Source organism: Elephas maximus, chromosome 22, assembly GCF_024166365.1.
Source record: "Elephas maximus indicus isolate mEleMax1 chromosome 22, mEleMax1 primary haplotype, whole genome shotgun sequence".
In the NCBI taxonomy this organism is placed as follows: domain Eukaryota; kingdom Metazoa; phylum Chordata; class Mammalia; order Proboscidea; family Elephantidae; genus Elephas; species Elephas maximus.
The window spans coordinates 29,300,299-29,315,200 of NC_064840.1; the positions used below are offsets into that span (position 1 = coordinate 29,300,299).

At 48.6% G+C, this 14,902-nt stretch overlaps 1 long non-coding RNA gene across 1 annotated transcript; it reads left to right on the forward strand.

Annotated features, from left to right (window-relative positions):
• The first annotated feature begins 4,795 nt into the window (after positions 1-4,795).
• On the forward strand, positions 4,796-13,545 carry LOC126065911 (uncharacterized). The gene is made up of 3 exons (XR_007514952.1): positions 4,796-5,042; positions 12,342-12,436; positions 13,338-13,545. It is a non-coding gene; the product is annotated as an uncharacterized LOC126065911 (long non-coding RNA).
• Positions 13,546-14,902: the final 1,357 nt, after the last annotated feature.

The following is a 14,902-nucleotide window of genomic DNA, read 5'->3' on the forward strand; positions in this document are numbered from 1 at the left end:
TGCCACATGGCCTGTGCCAAAGAGGCTGAGAGGAATAGCCTCTGCTCTTCTGTGAGACCCATGTCCCCCTCTGCAAACCTCTTTCTCTTCCCATAGAACATGGCAGTCAAAAGAATGGGCTCTGAATGTGGGCTCCAGTCCTGGTTCTGCCTCTCCTGGCTCATGACTCTGGGCAACTATGAGCCTCAGTTTTCTGATCTGTCAGGTGGAAATAGTGTGTCACAGGCCCTCCGTTGATCATAGACCAGCACTTCTCAGACTGGGCAGAGCACACAAGTAGCTAGGGAATGTGCTAATGTAGGTACCTGAGGTTCTGCACCCAGCTCCCTGGTCTGTGGGCCACATTTTGAATAGTGAGACCTCGGCCTCAATCAGCAGTCAGCAAACCACACCCTGCGGGCCAAATCTGACCTGTCTCTTGTTTTTGTAAATAAAGTTTTATTGGGACATAGCCACACTCAACTTACTTACAGATGGCCTATGGCGGCTTTCCTGCTGCAATGACAGAATTGAAAAGTTGCAACAGAGACCATGTGGCCTACAAAGCTGAACATATTTGCTATCTGGCCCTTTACAGCAAACGCTTGCCAGCATCTAGAGGGTTGTTGAAAGAAGGAAAAGTGCAAATGGATTCGAGGTCACTTAGCCCGGAAGAAGTCCCGTGTACCGGGCAGCAGTTGCTCTGGCTGTTGAGCTAGCTTCCGCAGCTTCTCCTCCTCACTCCAGAAGGCCCCGGGCTAAGACAGAGAGGAAGATAGAGGACAGGTGAGGTGTTTCAGAGAGAGGAGGAAGTGAGAAGAGAAAGTCGCTCTGTACAAGCTTTTCCCAGGTCTTGCCTCGCCCTCCCTGCCTTGGTTTTTTCCAATGCTCCCTGTGAACCTGAGGGCTCTGGATTCCTCAGCGGGGCTGGCGCAGCCCCCCAGACCCCCCATACTCCCTCCAGTTTCCCTGGTGTCCCCTCGACCTGTGACCACGAGGACCAGCCGTTGCCCTTGCGGCCCAGCTCGCAGGAGCTCATCAGGGAAGGAGAGTCGGCCTGCATCCAATTTCGCCGCCTCCTCATCGAAATGAGAAATCTGAGCCCGGGCAGCCATGGAGAGCTGATAACACCCTCTCAGGTGAACCTCCTCACTTATCACAGCCAGGGTCACCTCTGTCTCGAAAGACTTGTTTTCCTTTAAAAAAAAAAAAAAAAAATTGCCTGGGATGTGTGATGGGGTTGGCTGTGATAAAAAAAAAAAAGGGTCAGAGGAACATTCTATTTTTTCCAAACCAGCTCCCAGCAGGGGGAGGAGGGGAGCTCTGGTCCTCCATCTCACATTCACCCCAGCTTGCCAAGAGCAGGAACCAGGAGGAGGGAAAATGCGGAATTATTTAGATGGGGGTTTCTCTCCACATGGCAACTGTTGCCACACGAAAGAGATCCCAGCTCAGACGCAGCCGGCCGGGTATGTTTGGCCAACAAAGCCTGTGTTTGTGCAGGAACCAATAGTGAGGTGATGAGATGGGACAGGGACGAGAAGGTTCCCAAGCCCAGCTGGCCCGTGGTCTACCTGACCCTCCTCGTCCCTCTCTGTCCGCTCTGGCCCTGCGCCCTCTAGATTCTGAGTCACACTGGTCTCTCTGGGCTGAGGGGCCTCCCTCCTCCTGCCGTTCTATCCTTCTGTCTCTTTGTCTCCTTCTTTTGCCATTTCTCTCTGCCTCAGTTTCTCTCTGTTGCCTCTGGCTGTTTCTGCCTTTTGTCTCGGGTCAAGTCCCTCTCCACCTGTCCTTCCTCCACACCATTCCCAGTTCGAATCCACCCAGTGATGCTGTGGAAGAAAGTCCTGGGGATTTGCTTTTGTAAAGATTATAGCTAAGAAAACCCTATAGAGCAGTTCTACTCTGTAACACATGGAGTCGCCATGAGTTAGAATTGACTGAACGGCAGTGGGCAGGTGTTCACCCACATGTCTCTTTCCCCCCTCCATCTCTGTCTCTGTCTCTCTCTCCCTTGCCATTTCTCTCTTCTTTCTGTGTCTCTGCCTTTCTCAGTCTTTCCGTCTCTCTCCCTCATCCTGTGTCTGTCCCAGTGTGCCTGTCCTTCAATATCTCTCTTTCCTTCCCTCCCTTCCCACCACCCCTGTGATTCTGCCTCCATTTCCTCACTCAGTAGGAAGAAACTTACTCTGCTACTGGCCTGTCTGCCTCCCCATGCTGAGAGCCTGGGCCTGAGACCCCCGTGCAGACTTTCTGGGTCTGTTTGTGCCCTGAGGGGTCTGAGGTACGGCTCAGAGGATCAGAGCAGCCCCCATCACAGGATACCCCCGCCCCAGGGCTCTGCTGATGAAGGCAAGTATGACACACTGCCAGAGTCTCTGGAGTGATGGTGGCCCCAGAGGCTGGAGGGGAAGCTTGGGCCTTTTGCTGGTGGAAGAACTGTCTGGCTCAGAGTTAAATCAGACCAGCCTCACTCTCAGAGTTCTCCAGAGCACACTCCTTTCCAAATACCGCCTCCCCCAAGGCAAGGTGGCAAGGAGTTTGATTGCTTAGGGCAGAGTGGTTAAGATTCAGATTCAAGACAGATCAGGGTTCAAATCCTGGTTGTGCACTTATCAGCTGGGTGATCCTGGCAGCAAGTCATTTCACCTCTTTGAGGTCAGTTTCCTCATCTGCAAAATGGAGATAATAATAACATCTTCACCAAGGATCAGTTCGAGGGTCAAAGTATTTAAATTATGCAATAGGACGCTTAATAGAACACTTTGTGACATATAGTAGGCACTCAGTAAATATTGATTTTGATATTATTATATGGAAAGTACCAAACAAGGGAGTTACTACATCTTACCCGCAGTCAGAGAAGAAAGGGCATTTTAGCTGGGGTCTTGAGGGATGCGTAGGAGTTTGCCAACCTTACAGAGGACCCTCCAGGTTGATGCTACAGTGTGAATGAATGTCATTTCATAGGTTTGAAAACAGAAGTTCAGAGAGGGGAAGTAGGCCTTAGTCATAATTATAAATTCCAAAGACAGAATTGTAACTAGCTTATAGGTTGATTTGGATGGTCACTGTGGTCCTGACTCTGAGACCTTGGGGGCAAAAGGGTGAAAGGCTTGTTCTGTCCTAATGTAAACGCAGTTTTCCACGCCTCTCTTGCCTCCATTCAATCTGCTTCTGTCCCCTAAGCTGCCAGAGAGCACCCATTCAGCCATCCCAAAAGTAGGGGCAGCGATGGACAGGGAGGCGTGGGAGCCGCCAGCCTTTGGCAGGTCTACACAGCCCTTCCTCCAACTGAGCATTCTTGGCCCCAAGCAGCTCACAGACACTGGAAGAAATGCAGAAAATGTTCCTCAGATCAGCTGATTGGTATTTAGCTCTCCCTGGATCCAAAAGTCGCAGCCCCTTGCCAGCCAGCCAGCTCCAAAATGCTGTCAGTCAGTTTGGTCTTTGGGGTTGCTTGGAAGAATTGGTATTTTCTTTTTTTTCCTGCTGCCCTTCATTTTTTTCCTATTCACAGTTTCTAGGCAGCAAGGAGAGCGCAGGTAGCAGGAAATGGCTTTCCCATCTCCTCACTGCCTGGGGTGACTTCTCACCCTTTGAGGTCTGTTCACACATCTTTCCTTCAGAGAGACTCTGGCATTGAGAAAACCCAGACTGGGTTCAAACCTAGGCTCAAGTCCTTTCGCATGGTAACTGGAAGATAGCTTCTGGCATGGCACTAATGATTTGACACCAGGTGTTCACACTTTTGTACAATCCCCTCCCCTTGACTGTGGGCTGAGCATAGTGAGTCACTAATAAAGAGTACATGATGGATGGATGGATGGATGGGTGGATGGGTGGGTGGGTGGGTGGGTGGATGATAGGTAGGTAAATGATAGATAGTTGCCGTCAAGATAGCACCAACTCATGACAACCTTATGTACAACAGAACAAAATGTTGCCAGGTCCTGTGTCATCCTCATGATCACTGGCATGTTTGAGTCCATTGTTGCAGCTATGGTGTCAATCCATCTCACCAAGGTCTCCCTGGCCCTTGCTGACCCTCTGTTTCACCAAACACGATGTCCTCCTCCGGTGATTGATTCCTCCTGATGACGTGTCCAAAGCAAGTGAGGTGGACATTGTTCTGTATGATCCATAAGGTTTTCATTGGCTAATTTGGGGAAGTAGGTTACCAGGCCTTTCTTCCTAATCTGTCTGGAAGCTCTGCTGAAACTTGTCCACCATGGTTGATCCCAGGGATGGGTTACCCAGTAAGCAAGGTAAGCACGGACTCACTTGTGCTCGCTTCCTAATCTGTAGCGAACAATTTCACATGAGTTTCACAATGCTAAAACCCGTGTGAAATTGTTTGCTACAGATTAGTAAGTAAGCCTATGCTTACCTTGCTTATTGGGTGATCCGTTCTTGTCAGGGATTGTATACTTGAAAAGTGGCTTTGATTCTGTAGGAAGGTACTGTCATGTTGGGAGAGAGACAGATGCCAGCCATACTTAGAAGCAAAATCTTTGATGTGGTGAAAAAGTGTGAAATTGTTCACTACAGGTGATCTGGTAAGCACTGTGCTTACCTTGCCTATTGGATAATCCACCCCTGGGTGACCCTGATGGTATTTAAAATATTGGCAGCATAGGTTCCAGCATCCCAGCAACGTACAAGCCACCGCAGTATGATAGACTGACAGACGAGTAGTGGTCTAAAGAAATAGAAAATGGCAAAAATGATGCGACTTCACTTCCAAGATCAGGCTATAAGAGACCGTGACTTCCTTCTTGCTTGCTCTCTCGCTTTCTTGCCTTCTCAGCTTGCACAGGTTGAAGCAGCAGGCTGACGTGTTGGAGATGCCCATGGAACGAAGAACTGAGGGCAGGCTTCGGCCAACAGTCAGGAAGGAAAGGAGACCCTCAGTCCAATAACCTTCACAGGAACTGATTTCTACCAACCACCACATGAATGAGTTTGGAAGCAGATCATCCCCCAGCCAAGCCTTCATTTGAGAGTGCAGCCCAGCTGACCTCTTGGTCACAGCCTGTGAGGTGGTCTAGCAGAGGACCCAGGTAAGCCACACCTGGATTGGTGATCTTCAGAAATCTCAAAATAATAAATATTGTTGTTGCAGGTCACTACATTTTGGGGCAGTTTGTTATGCAGTATAGATAACTGACTCGATGGCACCTAACTAATACAGATAACAAATACAGTGACCTTGGGGACATGACCTTGACTCTTCCAAATCTGCACATTCCCATCTGTGAAATGGGAGCAGTGATGCCACAGAATTCAGGGTGGAACTTGGTACAGGGTCTGATGCCCAGGAGGAGCTCAAGGATCAAGGAATGAGTCTTTCATGTCTTAGTCAATTCATCTTTCCTGGACCACCTTGCCCTATGCCAGGTGTTGGGCCAATGGGGCTGAGGGGCACAATAACGGCAGCACTGCCCTCACAGGGTTCACAGTCCGGTGCTCAATAAGTAATCATAAAGATAATCGGAAAGCACCATGCATCCCTAAAGGTAAACACCAGGCAAAGCCTGGCCTAGACGGGGAGGGTTTCCCAGAGCAAGGATTTACAGGGCTTTAGAAAAAGGTAAGCTTCCTTAAATTTCTAGAATGCTGCCCATGGGCCAGTCCTGTACCCAAAGTGACCAAAACCCATGGCCCCCCAGAAGCAGACCCTGAGACAAGAATGCAAGGGCAAATGACATTTTTGGGAGGTGATCCAGAAAGTACCAAAGAGGGTACAGGAAGGTGAGAGGAGGAAAGAGTTGATACAGGGGGCACTAACAAACCCATTACCACCTTGAACGCCTGGGACTCATCCCACTGGGAACCTCTGGAAGCTAGTGTAAAACACACCATCAGGGGCAAGGGAGCTGGGGGATTTAGCCTCCAATTCCTATCTGTCACTGGCTGAAGGCTGCCCACGTGCACATCACCTGAGAACAAGCCCCAGGTGGGAGTCACAGGTGCTTGCTATGGGAAGCCCGTGAGTCAGCGTGTGCTGGGCTGGTGAGTGGGGAGGCAGTCGGGGGATGTTAGTATCTGTACCACATACTAATGGACAGTAGAATGAGATGAACAGAACCCCTATGCTGACAATGACAGGCTTTAACACGAGTCCCTCTCTGCAGGTTCAGCCTCTTTCCAGAGTCCCAGTGCCACCTGGGACAGGTATGGGAGGCCTCTTCTTGGCTTCTGCCTGTAACTTGGCCTTGGCCTGCAGGCCTCTCAAAGGCTTACCCAGCCCTGGCTGTGGCCTTGGTCTGACCAAAGGGCTGTCATTGGCTTCTGAAGCATGTCCCTATCTTGTCCCCCAGACTACTGTCTTGGTCATCTGATGGTGCCTTGCACACTGGGCCCCATGTGAGACCCTTATAGTCTCCTCAGGATGCCCTTCCTGTCTCAGTCAGCTCAAGGGTCCTGAGCTTCAAGGTTATCATATCACCTGGGTTCAAATTCCACCCCCAGGATTTAGCACCCAGGTACCCTGAGGATCCCCTCACCTCTTGGAGCCTCCCCAGCAAACCCAGTGCTGAGAATGGTGGGAGAATCAATGAGCTCATTCCCTTCTGGAGTCAATCTTTAACAACAAAGTATGCGGCACTGTGTGGGATGCTGCGGGCACAGGGACCAAGATAGAACTGGGCCGTGCTAAAGTCCAGTAGGAAGGGGAATGGTAAATTACCCATGAACAACTGCCTTCTTTGACATGAGATCAGAACTGGATGGTGCCTGGCGACCATTACTGAACATTTTGATCAAAGATTCTATAGAAAAATCCTGATCAAAAGGGGGGAAATGCAGAACAGAATTTCAAATTCTCTTGGAATCCAGACTTTCTGGAGCCACAGAAGCTGGATGAACCCCTAAAACTATTGTCCTGAGAAATCTTTAAACCTTAAGTCAAAAATATCTCCTGAAGTCTTCTTTAAACCAAATAATAGTTTAGCTTAACTTGTAAAGAATGTCTGCTGTGACCACTGCTCTCTTAAAGAATCTATATGGGATCAAGTTAATAGCAGTAACTTGAAAGGTTAGATAGGAAACTTAGGAAGCAGTGAGTTCATGTTAATGGGGGAGGAGTAATTTGGAAAAGGAGGATGAGAATTGTTGCACAACTTGAATGCAATCAATGTCACTGAATTGTACGTGTAGAAATTGTTGAATTGGAGTATGTTCCACTGTGTATATTTTTAACACAACAACAAAATAAATTAAAAAAATATATTAGTCTAGTGCTATGGGTATCAGTGACAGAAGCCCACTCCAATTTGCCTAAACACCTGTTACCCATTGCAGTCAAGTCAATTCAGACTTATAGCAGCCCTATAGGACAGAGTAGAATTGCCTCATAGTTTCCAAGGAGTGGCTGGTGGCTTTGAACTGCTGACCTTTTGGATAGCAAGCATAGCTCTTAACCACTGCACCACCAGGGCTCCTGCCTAAACACAGAGGGCATTAATTACTGCAGGTACCAGGAAGGACCCGAGGTGGCCCCACGGAATTGCAGGAAGAGATTTGGGGACCAGGCTTGGCCACAGCCTCTGTCCATCGGTCTCCTATCAGCCCTCATCCCCACTTGGCTTTGGTCTGTAGACCAGCTCTCTCTAGGAGGCGGACTGGGTGGCTGGCTGCCTAGAGCCCCAATATTACATCCTCTCAGCTTCACACTCTGTCTAGGTCTTCTATTGCTGCATAAACTACTCTAAAACTCAGTGCCTTAAAACATTTATTGTGTTTACCAATCTGCAATTTGAGCAGGACTCAGTGGGACAGCTTGTCTCTGCTCCACTTGGCATCATTCATGGCGACTCAAAGGCTGGGGGTAGGATTCATCTGAAGTCTTGTTCACTCACATGGCTGACTGTTGATGCTGGCCTGTTGGCTGGATCTCAACTGGGGCTGTCAGCTGAAACACCTAATACATGGCCTCCACATGTGGCTTGGGCTTCCTCACAACATGGCAGCTGGGTTCCAAGTGTAAGTGTCCCAAGAGGTAGAGCCAGAAGGAAGTGGCATCACTTCTTGTAACCCAACCTTAGATATCATGCAAGTGCCTTCTGCCATATTCTATTTGCTGAGGCAGTCAGAGAAGACAGTTCATATTCGAGGAGAGAGGAATTAGACTCCACCTATTGTTGGGAGCGGAAACCCTGATGGCGTAGTGGTTAAGTGCTACGGCTGCTAACCAAAAGGTCGCCAGTTCGAATCCACCTGGCGCTCCTTAGAAACTCTACAGGGCAGTTCTACTCTTATAGGGTCGCTATGAGTCGGAATCGACTCGACAGCAGTGGGTTTAGTTTGGTTTTTTGGTTATTGTTGGCAGCAGAGTCAAAGAATTTGCTGCCCTGTTTTAAAACCACTCTGCAGTCCCTGGTACAGGAAGGACACTGATTGTTCTTACTTTTACCACATGTGCACTTCTTGAACCATTCACTTTCACTGGGGGGTGGAATGTTGTGATTATCCAGGCCTGGTTCAAACCTCCATTCCTGTGGCCAATGTGAGTGTGTGGGGAGAGGGCTGAGCAGGTGATTGGCAGCCAGGACAGAACCACATGGAATGAGACACTGAGATGTCTCCAAAGAAGAGAGAAGGCCGGACGACAAAACCAACATGTGTTGTCTCAGATAATAAGCAAATAGGCAAACACATAATTATCCAGGGTGATAAATGTTCTGTTGGCAAAGAACAGGGTGCTTTTAAGAGCAACTAACAGTGGGTGGGTGGTAGGAGCAGAAACCTGGGGTGAATGCTTAGATAAGAGGAAGCCAGCTTGAGGAAGGGGTGGGAGAAGGGCATTTCAGACAGAAGATTTAGCCTGTGCAAAGGCTCTGTGGTATGAAATCTTGGCATATTTAAGGACTTGAGTGGTCATGTGGCTGGAGCAAAGTGAGTGAGAGGGAGCGTGGCAGAGATGAGATTCCATCACGTGGTGCATCAAAGGCTGTGGTCAAGAGTTTGAACTTGAGTCTAAGAACAATGAGAAGCCATTGGCAAGCTCCAACTTCCCAACCAATGTTTATACACATTGTAACCCAAATGTGAGGGTCATAGAGTTGCTTCACCCATGGTAAGTATTTCTAATGCTGTTGGTTCCTTCCCCACTTCCTTTGACCCCCATCCCAACTCCCCTCCAAAATCACTACCAGCTTGGAGATGGCATTTTCAATCACCCATACTCCCCTTCATCTAGCCCATGATTCCCTGTTGCCCCAGTGGCAGGCCAGATATCACCAGCTTCTGACTCCCTGCTCCAGCTGCCGTAAGTCTCCAGAGCATGCCCCGATGAGCCTGAGACATGCATGACGTCAGCAAGTGGCAGCATGAAGGCGACATTTTCTTCACCCCGCTGCCACCCATGCTGCCAGCCTATCCATCGCTCCCTGACACACTCAATCCATCCAATTTAAATAAACAAATATCACAAACAGGGCCCAATAATGGAAATGCTGACAGACCCTTATCTACAGTGTATTTGGATGTGCACAGGTCTGTAATAATTTGGGCCTTGCTGAGGCAGAGTGTTATTGTGATCGTGCTGTTTATGACAGTTTAATCAGATCTTGAAAATCAGGGGCATTACGTTGTGCACCTGCTCATGGGGACAAAAAGGGAAAAAAATGGCTGGCGGAGTTTCTATCATGGGCTTTTTTATACCCAGGCAGGGCCTCCAGAGTGTATAATTCACCATGTGTGTATGGGGCGGGGGGTAGGAAATGGAGTGAAGTGGGAACTAGAATTATACTGAATGGAGACCAGACAAGAATGAGGGAGGGAGCTTCAAAAAGGAGCTTCTTTGTCTACACAGGCTGTATCTGGGCCACAGGTGGGTTGTGGAACTAGACACATGCATCCTTCTCTCTCTTTCTTCCTTTCTTTCAAGGATATTTGTTGACTTTCAACTTAGTGTCTGACCCAAGGATGCTAAAATGACCCAAATGGACCCAAACTTTGCCCTTAAGGTACCAGCCAGTGTGGCCAGGACTCACTGGCTCATGAAATGTCCTCGTCTGAGTCTCCCTGAAAGCAGGGCCTGAGGCACAGACTTGGGGTTAGGAAGTGTATTTGGAGGCAACTCCAGAAAGCAAGAGCAGGGGAACAGGGAGAATGAAACAAGGAAGGAAGACAACTCAGATGAGTGTATTATTCATCTGGTTACCACTGAGGGCATCTGGGGTGCAGTCCTGCTGAAGACCTTCTGAGGAACAGTGTAGAATGCATCTCAACTTCAGAGAAAATCCTGAGTCGGAAAAGCAGTGAGACATCCACTTATGGGATGCTGGCAAGCTAGTGTCCACCTCAAATGTGCGGACATCAGTGATTCTAGAGGGTGTGGCATTGAGGCACCATGGACAGCTCCTATACCTGTACAATGGAGGAGCCAGGGCCAGCTGGGTGGTCAGGGTGGGCTTCCTGGAGGAAGTGATACATGATATAAAATCTGACAGCCGAGAAGGAGTTCAATAGGCAATGGGGTGGAGTGGGATGGGGGGAAAGGGGCATTCCAGGAAGGAGTAAGAGCATGTGAAAAGACCCAGAGGCAGGAATGAGCATATAGTGCTTTTGAGCACTGACAGGGATCACGTGGGTGGAGGAAAGAGAACGAGGGCAAGAGAGGCAGTGATGGAATTGGAGGAGAGAGGACCCAGACCACGGGGCCCCATGGGAGCTGTGGAGGGTGAGGGATGAGGTCAACAGATTAACACTTGGAAAGCTCATCTGGCTTCTGTGGGGAGAATGGACGGGTGTGGGGGTGGGAAGAGGATGCAGGTAAAGCAGTGATGATGCTGTTGAGGTTTCACTGGAGTTGCCGTACTTCAGCTGTTCTCCAACCACTCACTTATTCATTCAATCAGTCTTCTGTCCACGCACCCACGCACCCACCCATCCACCCACCCACCCATCCACCCATCCACCTATCCACGCACCCACCCACCCACCTATCCATCCATCTATCCATCCCTCCATCCACCCATCCCTCATCCATTTGTTTGATGTTTATTTGGTGCCTGCCCCCCACATGCCAGGTACTGTGCTAAGTTATGAGTGCCATAGAAATTCCATTTGGAACCTGTTATGGATTGGGTTGTGCCCCCCCCAAAAAAAACTTGTTGGATATTCTATCCAACTTCTATACCTGTGGATCTAATCTAATTGAGTGTAATGTAATCATCTTCCATAATGCAATCTAATATAATGCAATCAGTCAATCCGTTGGGGTCATAACAGTGTAGGGGGGATCCTAAATCTAATATCCTCTGAGCTAATAAAGAACAGCATAGACACAGGAACATATTCTGCTTCCACTGAGACTTCACAGATGCTGTTCCCTCTACCTGGAACACTCTTCCTCTCCCACATTGTCTGGATCACTCCCACCTGTCACTTAGGTCTCAGCCTTCTTGAGGGAGCCCTCCCCAACCCTCCACCATCTTTTCTCTGTATTGCAATTCCTCACCTACTTTTGAGGACTGGGTCTGTGCCTTATTCATTTTTGACATGGCCCACAGTAGGTGCACTGCAAATGTCTGAGGAACAATGAACGCAGGGGACCAAAGAACAGGGAGAAAAGGGCTAGATATGTGAGCATGGCAGGAATGGCCAGGCAAGGCTCCAAGTCAAGGCTGAGGGCCAGCGCAGCTTGGCAGTGGTGAGCATGGGATTCTGAAGCCATGTGGGTTCAAATCCCAGCTGCAATACATTGGGCTAAGCGAACTGGGAAAGCTCAGTGTCCTCATCTGAAAAGTGTGGGTAACTGTTGTCACCCTCCATGTTCATTGTACAGCATTAGAAGGTGCATTCATTCTCTGTGTTGGCTTTCTATTGTTGTAAAAAATTATCACACACTTCGTGGCTTAAACAACACAACACACATTTAGTGCCTTACAGTCTGGACATCAGAAGTCCAAAATGGCTCTTATAGGCTAAACTCAAGGTGTCAGCAGAGTTGTGTTCTTTTGGAGCCTCTAGGGGAGAATCCCAGTAGCCCTGGTGGCACAGTGGTTAAGCACTTGGCTGCTAACCTAAAGGTTGGTGGTTTAAACCCACCAGCCGCTCCGCTGGAGAAAGATGTGGCAGTCTGCTTCTGTAAAGATTTATAGCCTTCAAAAGCCTATGGGGCAGTTCTGCTATGTCCTATCGGGTTGCTATGAGTCAGAATCGCCTTGATGGCAATGGGTTTGTGCTTTTTTTTTGGTTAGGGGAGAATCCATTCTGATTAATTCCAGCTTCCAGAGGCCACCTGTTTTCCTTGGCTCGTGGTCATTTCTTCCATCTTTAAAGTTCCTTACTCCAATCTCTGCTTCCATCACCACATGTCTCTCCCACCTGACCCTCCTGCCTCCCTCTTCTAGGTACCCTTGTGACTACCTTGGGCCTACCTGGATAATCCAGGAGAAGCTTCTCATCTCAAGATCCTTAACCACATCTGTCAAGTCCCTTCTGCCATGTAAGTTAACATATCACAGGTTCTGGGAATTAAGCTGTGGACATCTTTGGGGGACGCTATTGTATCTATCATGTCCTCTGAGAGACATATACCAAGATGGGGCTTGAAAGGGGGCAGGAAGAACTGTCAGACTGTGATGCGGTTTGACCCCTGTGTGGGAAAGGGGAAAGAAAGGAGGGTTGGGTAGGGACAGCCTCCAGAGGCAAGTTTTAGCCAGACCAATGGGGAGTCCTTGAGTCAGCCACCCAACAGAGGAGTCCCATTCTGCAGCAGTGGGTCTTCCTCAGTATCCCTGCCATGCTCAGAGCCTGTCTGGGAGCAGCTCATGGCAAGTTTTAGCCAGGCCATTGGGGAGTCCTTGAGTAAGTCACCCAACAGAGGAGTCCTGTCTGCAGCAATGGGTCTTCCTCAGTATCCCTTCCATGCTCAGTGCCTGGCTGCAGCAGCTCATGGAAGCATGGCCTTGGTGCAACCACAGTGGCAGATTCCTGGGGCTGGCGGTCAGTCCATTATACTCCTGGCACAGCAGGACATCCAAGTGGCACATTTTCCTGGTAGACAGGGAGGGTTTCAGCCCAGGGCCTGGTACAGGGTTGTTGCAGGCAACAGAGCAGCTACAGTGCCAGGTCAAAGTTGGGGGAGAGAAGAGGCTGTGGGCCCAGGGCGGGCACGCTGTCACCGGGGGTCCAAGAGTAGGACAGGTGCCCTCACACCAAGGGTACTCAAGGAGGCTCAGTATTTATTTGAGGCCCCTGGGGGAAGCCCCACATTCTCACCTAGAGGAAACTTCATTGGGGTCTGTATTTTCTGCATATACTCAATGTCCACTTGTAGAGAAAAATGAACCACTCTCACCCATGTATAAAAGGACCATTATACACACATATGTTGTTGTTGTTAGGTGCCTTCGAGCTGGTTCCAACTCATAGCGACCCTGTGTACAATAGAATGGAACACTGCCTGGTCCTGTGCCACCCTTATGTTATGTTTGAGCCCATTGTTGCAGCCACTGTGTCAATCTATCTCATCGACGGTCTTCCTCTTTTTTGCTGACCCTCCACTTTACGAAGCATGATGTCCTTCTCCAGGGACTGATCCCTCCTGATAATATGTCCAAAGTAAGTGAGACAAAGTCTCGCCATCCTCCTTTCTAAGGATCATTCTGGCTGTACTTCTTCCAAGACAGATGTGCTTTTTCTTCTGGCAGCTGGTAGTCCATGGTATATTCAACATTCTTTACCATCACATAATTCAAATGCATATATATGTATATTTATATATGTGTGTGAACATATGTATATATATATATATATATATAGTTATTTTTAAGTGCAATTTAGTCAATTCTGACTCATAGTGACCCCATGTGACAGAGTAGAACCGCCCCCATAGACTTTTCTTGGCTGAAATCTTTATGGAAGGAGATTGCCAGGTCTTTCTCCTGCAGAGCTGCTGGGTGGTTTCAAACCACCATCTTTTGGTTAGCAGCTGAGTGCATAACCATTGAACTACCAAACCAAGCCTGTTGCTGTCAAGTTGATTCTGACTCACGGTGACCCCATGTGTCCAGAGTAGAACTACAGGCCATAGAGTTTTCAAGACTGTGACCTTTTGGAAGCAAATCACCAGGCCTTTCTTCTAAGTTGTCTCTGGGTGAGTTCAAACTGCCAAACTTTCCATTAGTAGTAGAAGCCTTTAACATTTGTACCACCCAGGGATTCTCTCTTTCTGTCTCTCTCTAATATACATTATAAATGGACCAGAATCAGAATTTTCTTTTCTAAACCTGAACCAGATGACACTAAGTCAAAGTTGTCCCACTTTCACCCCATTTCTCTCTCTTCCTTCTTTTCATTATATCATCCCCAAGGCTTTCCCCTTGAGATGTAAAATCAGACCAAAGAGCTGTCTGCTTCTGAGGCCATGCACCTGTGTGAATGCTCACCAGACTGGGCACTGACTCTGGGAACAAGGGAGCTCACTGAGTAACATGGGTGCTCCTGCTCTCCCTTCTGTACTCCTTGCAGACATTCTTAATTGATTACAGAATTCTTTCCCCTGAGCTAGACATTGCTTCAAAATGGGGTGGCCATATAATTTACTATCTAATCCGGGACACTTTTGAGAGTGAAAAGGGGTGTGATAAATAATAATGTCTGAATAAAAGGCACAAATTGGGATGGCCCAGGGAAAACCAGGTGTTTGTTCATCCATCCTCAAAATCTAGCTCAACCCAGTATTCCTGGAAGCCACTACCAATCGAACACCCACCTTGGTGCATAAGATGAAACTTCTTGACTTTCCATGTCTGACAATGGGTGACTGAGAAGGTGCGTGCCCCTCCAAGGGCGTGCAATTTAGACCTGTCCTTTCAGGGGCGATTGTGGAGCATGTGGTCAGGCTCTGGGACATCTCAGTCTCCTTCACCCTGTCCCATGCCCAAGTGGCCAGGCCACGCTTGGGTCT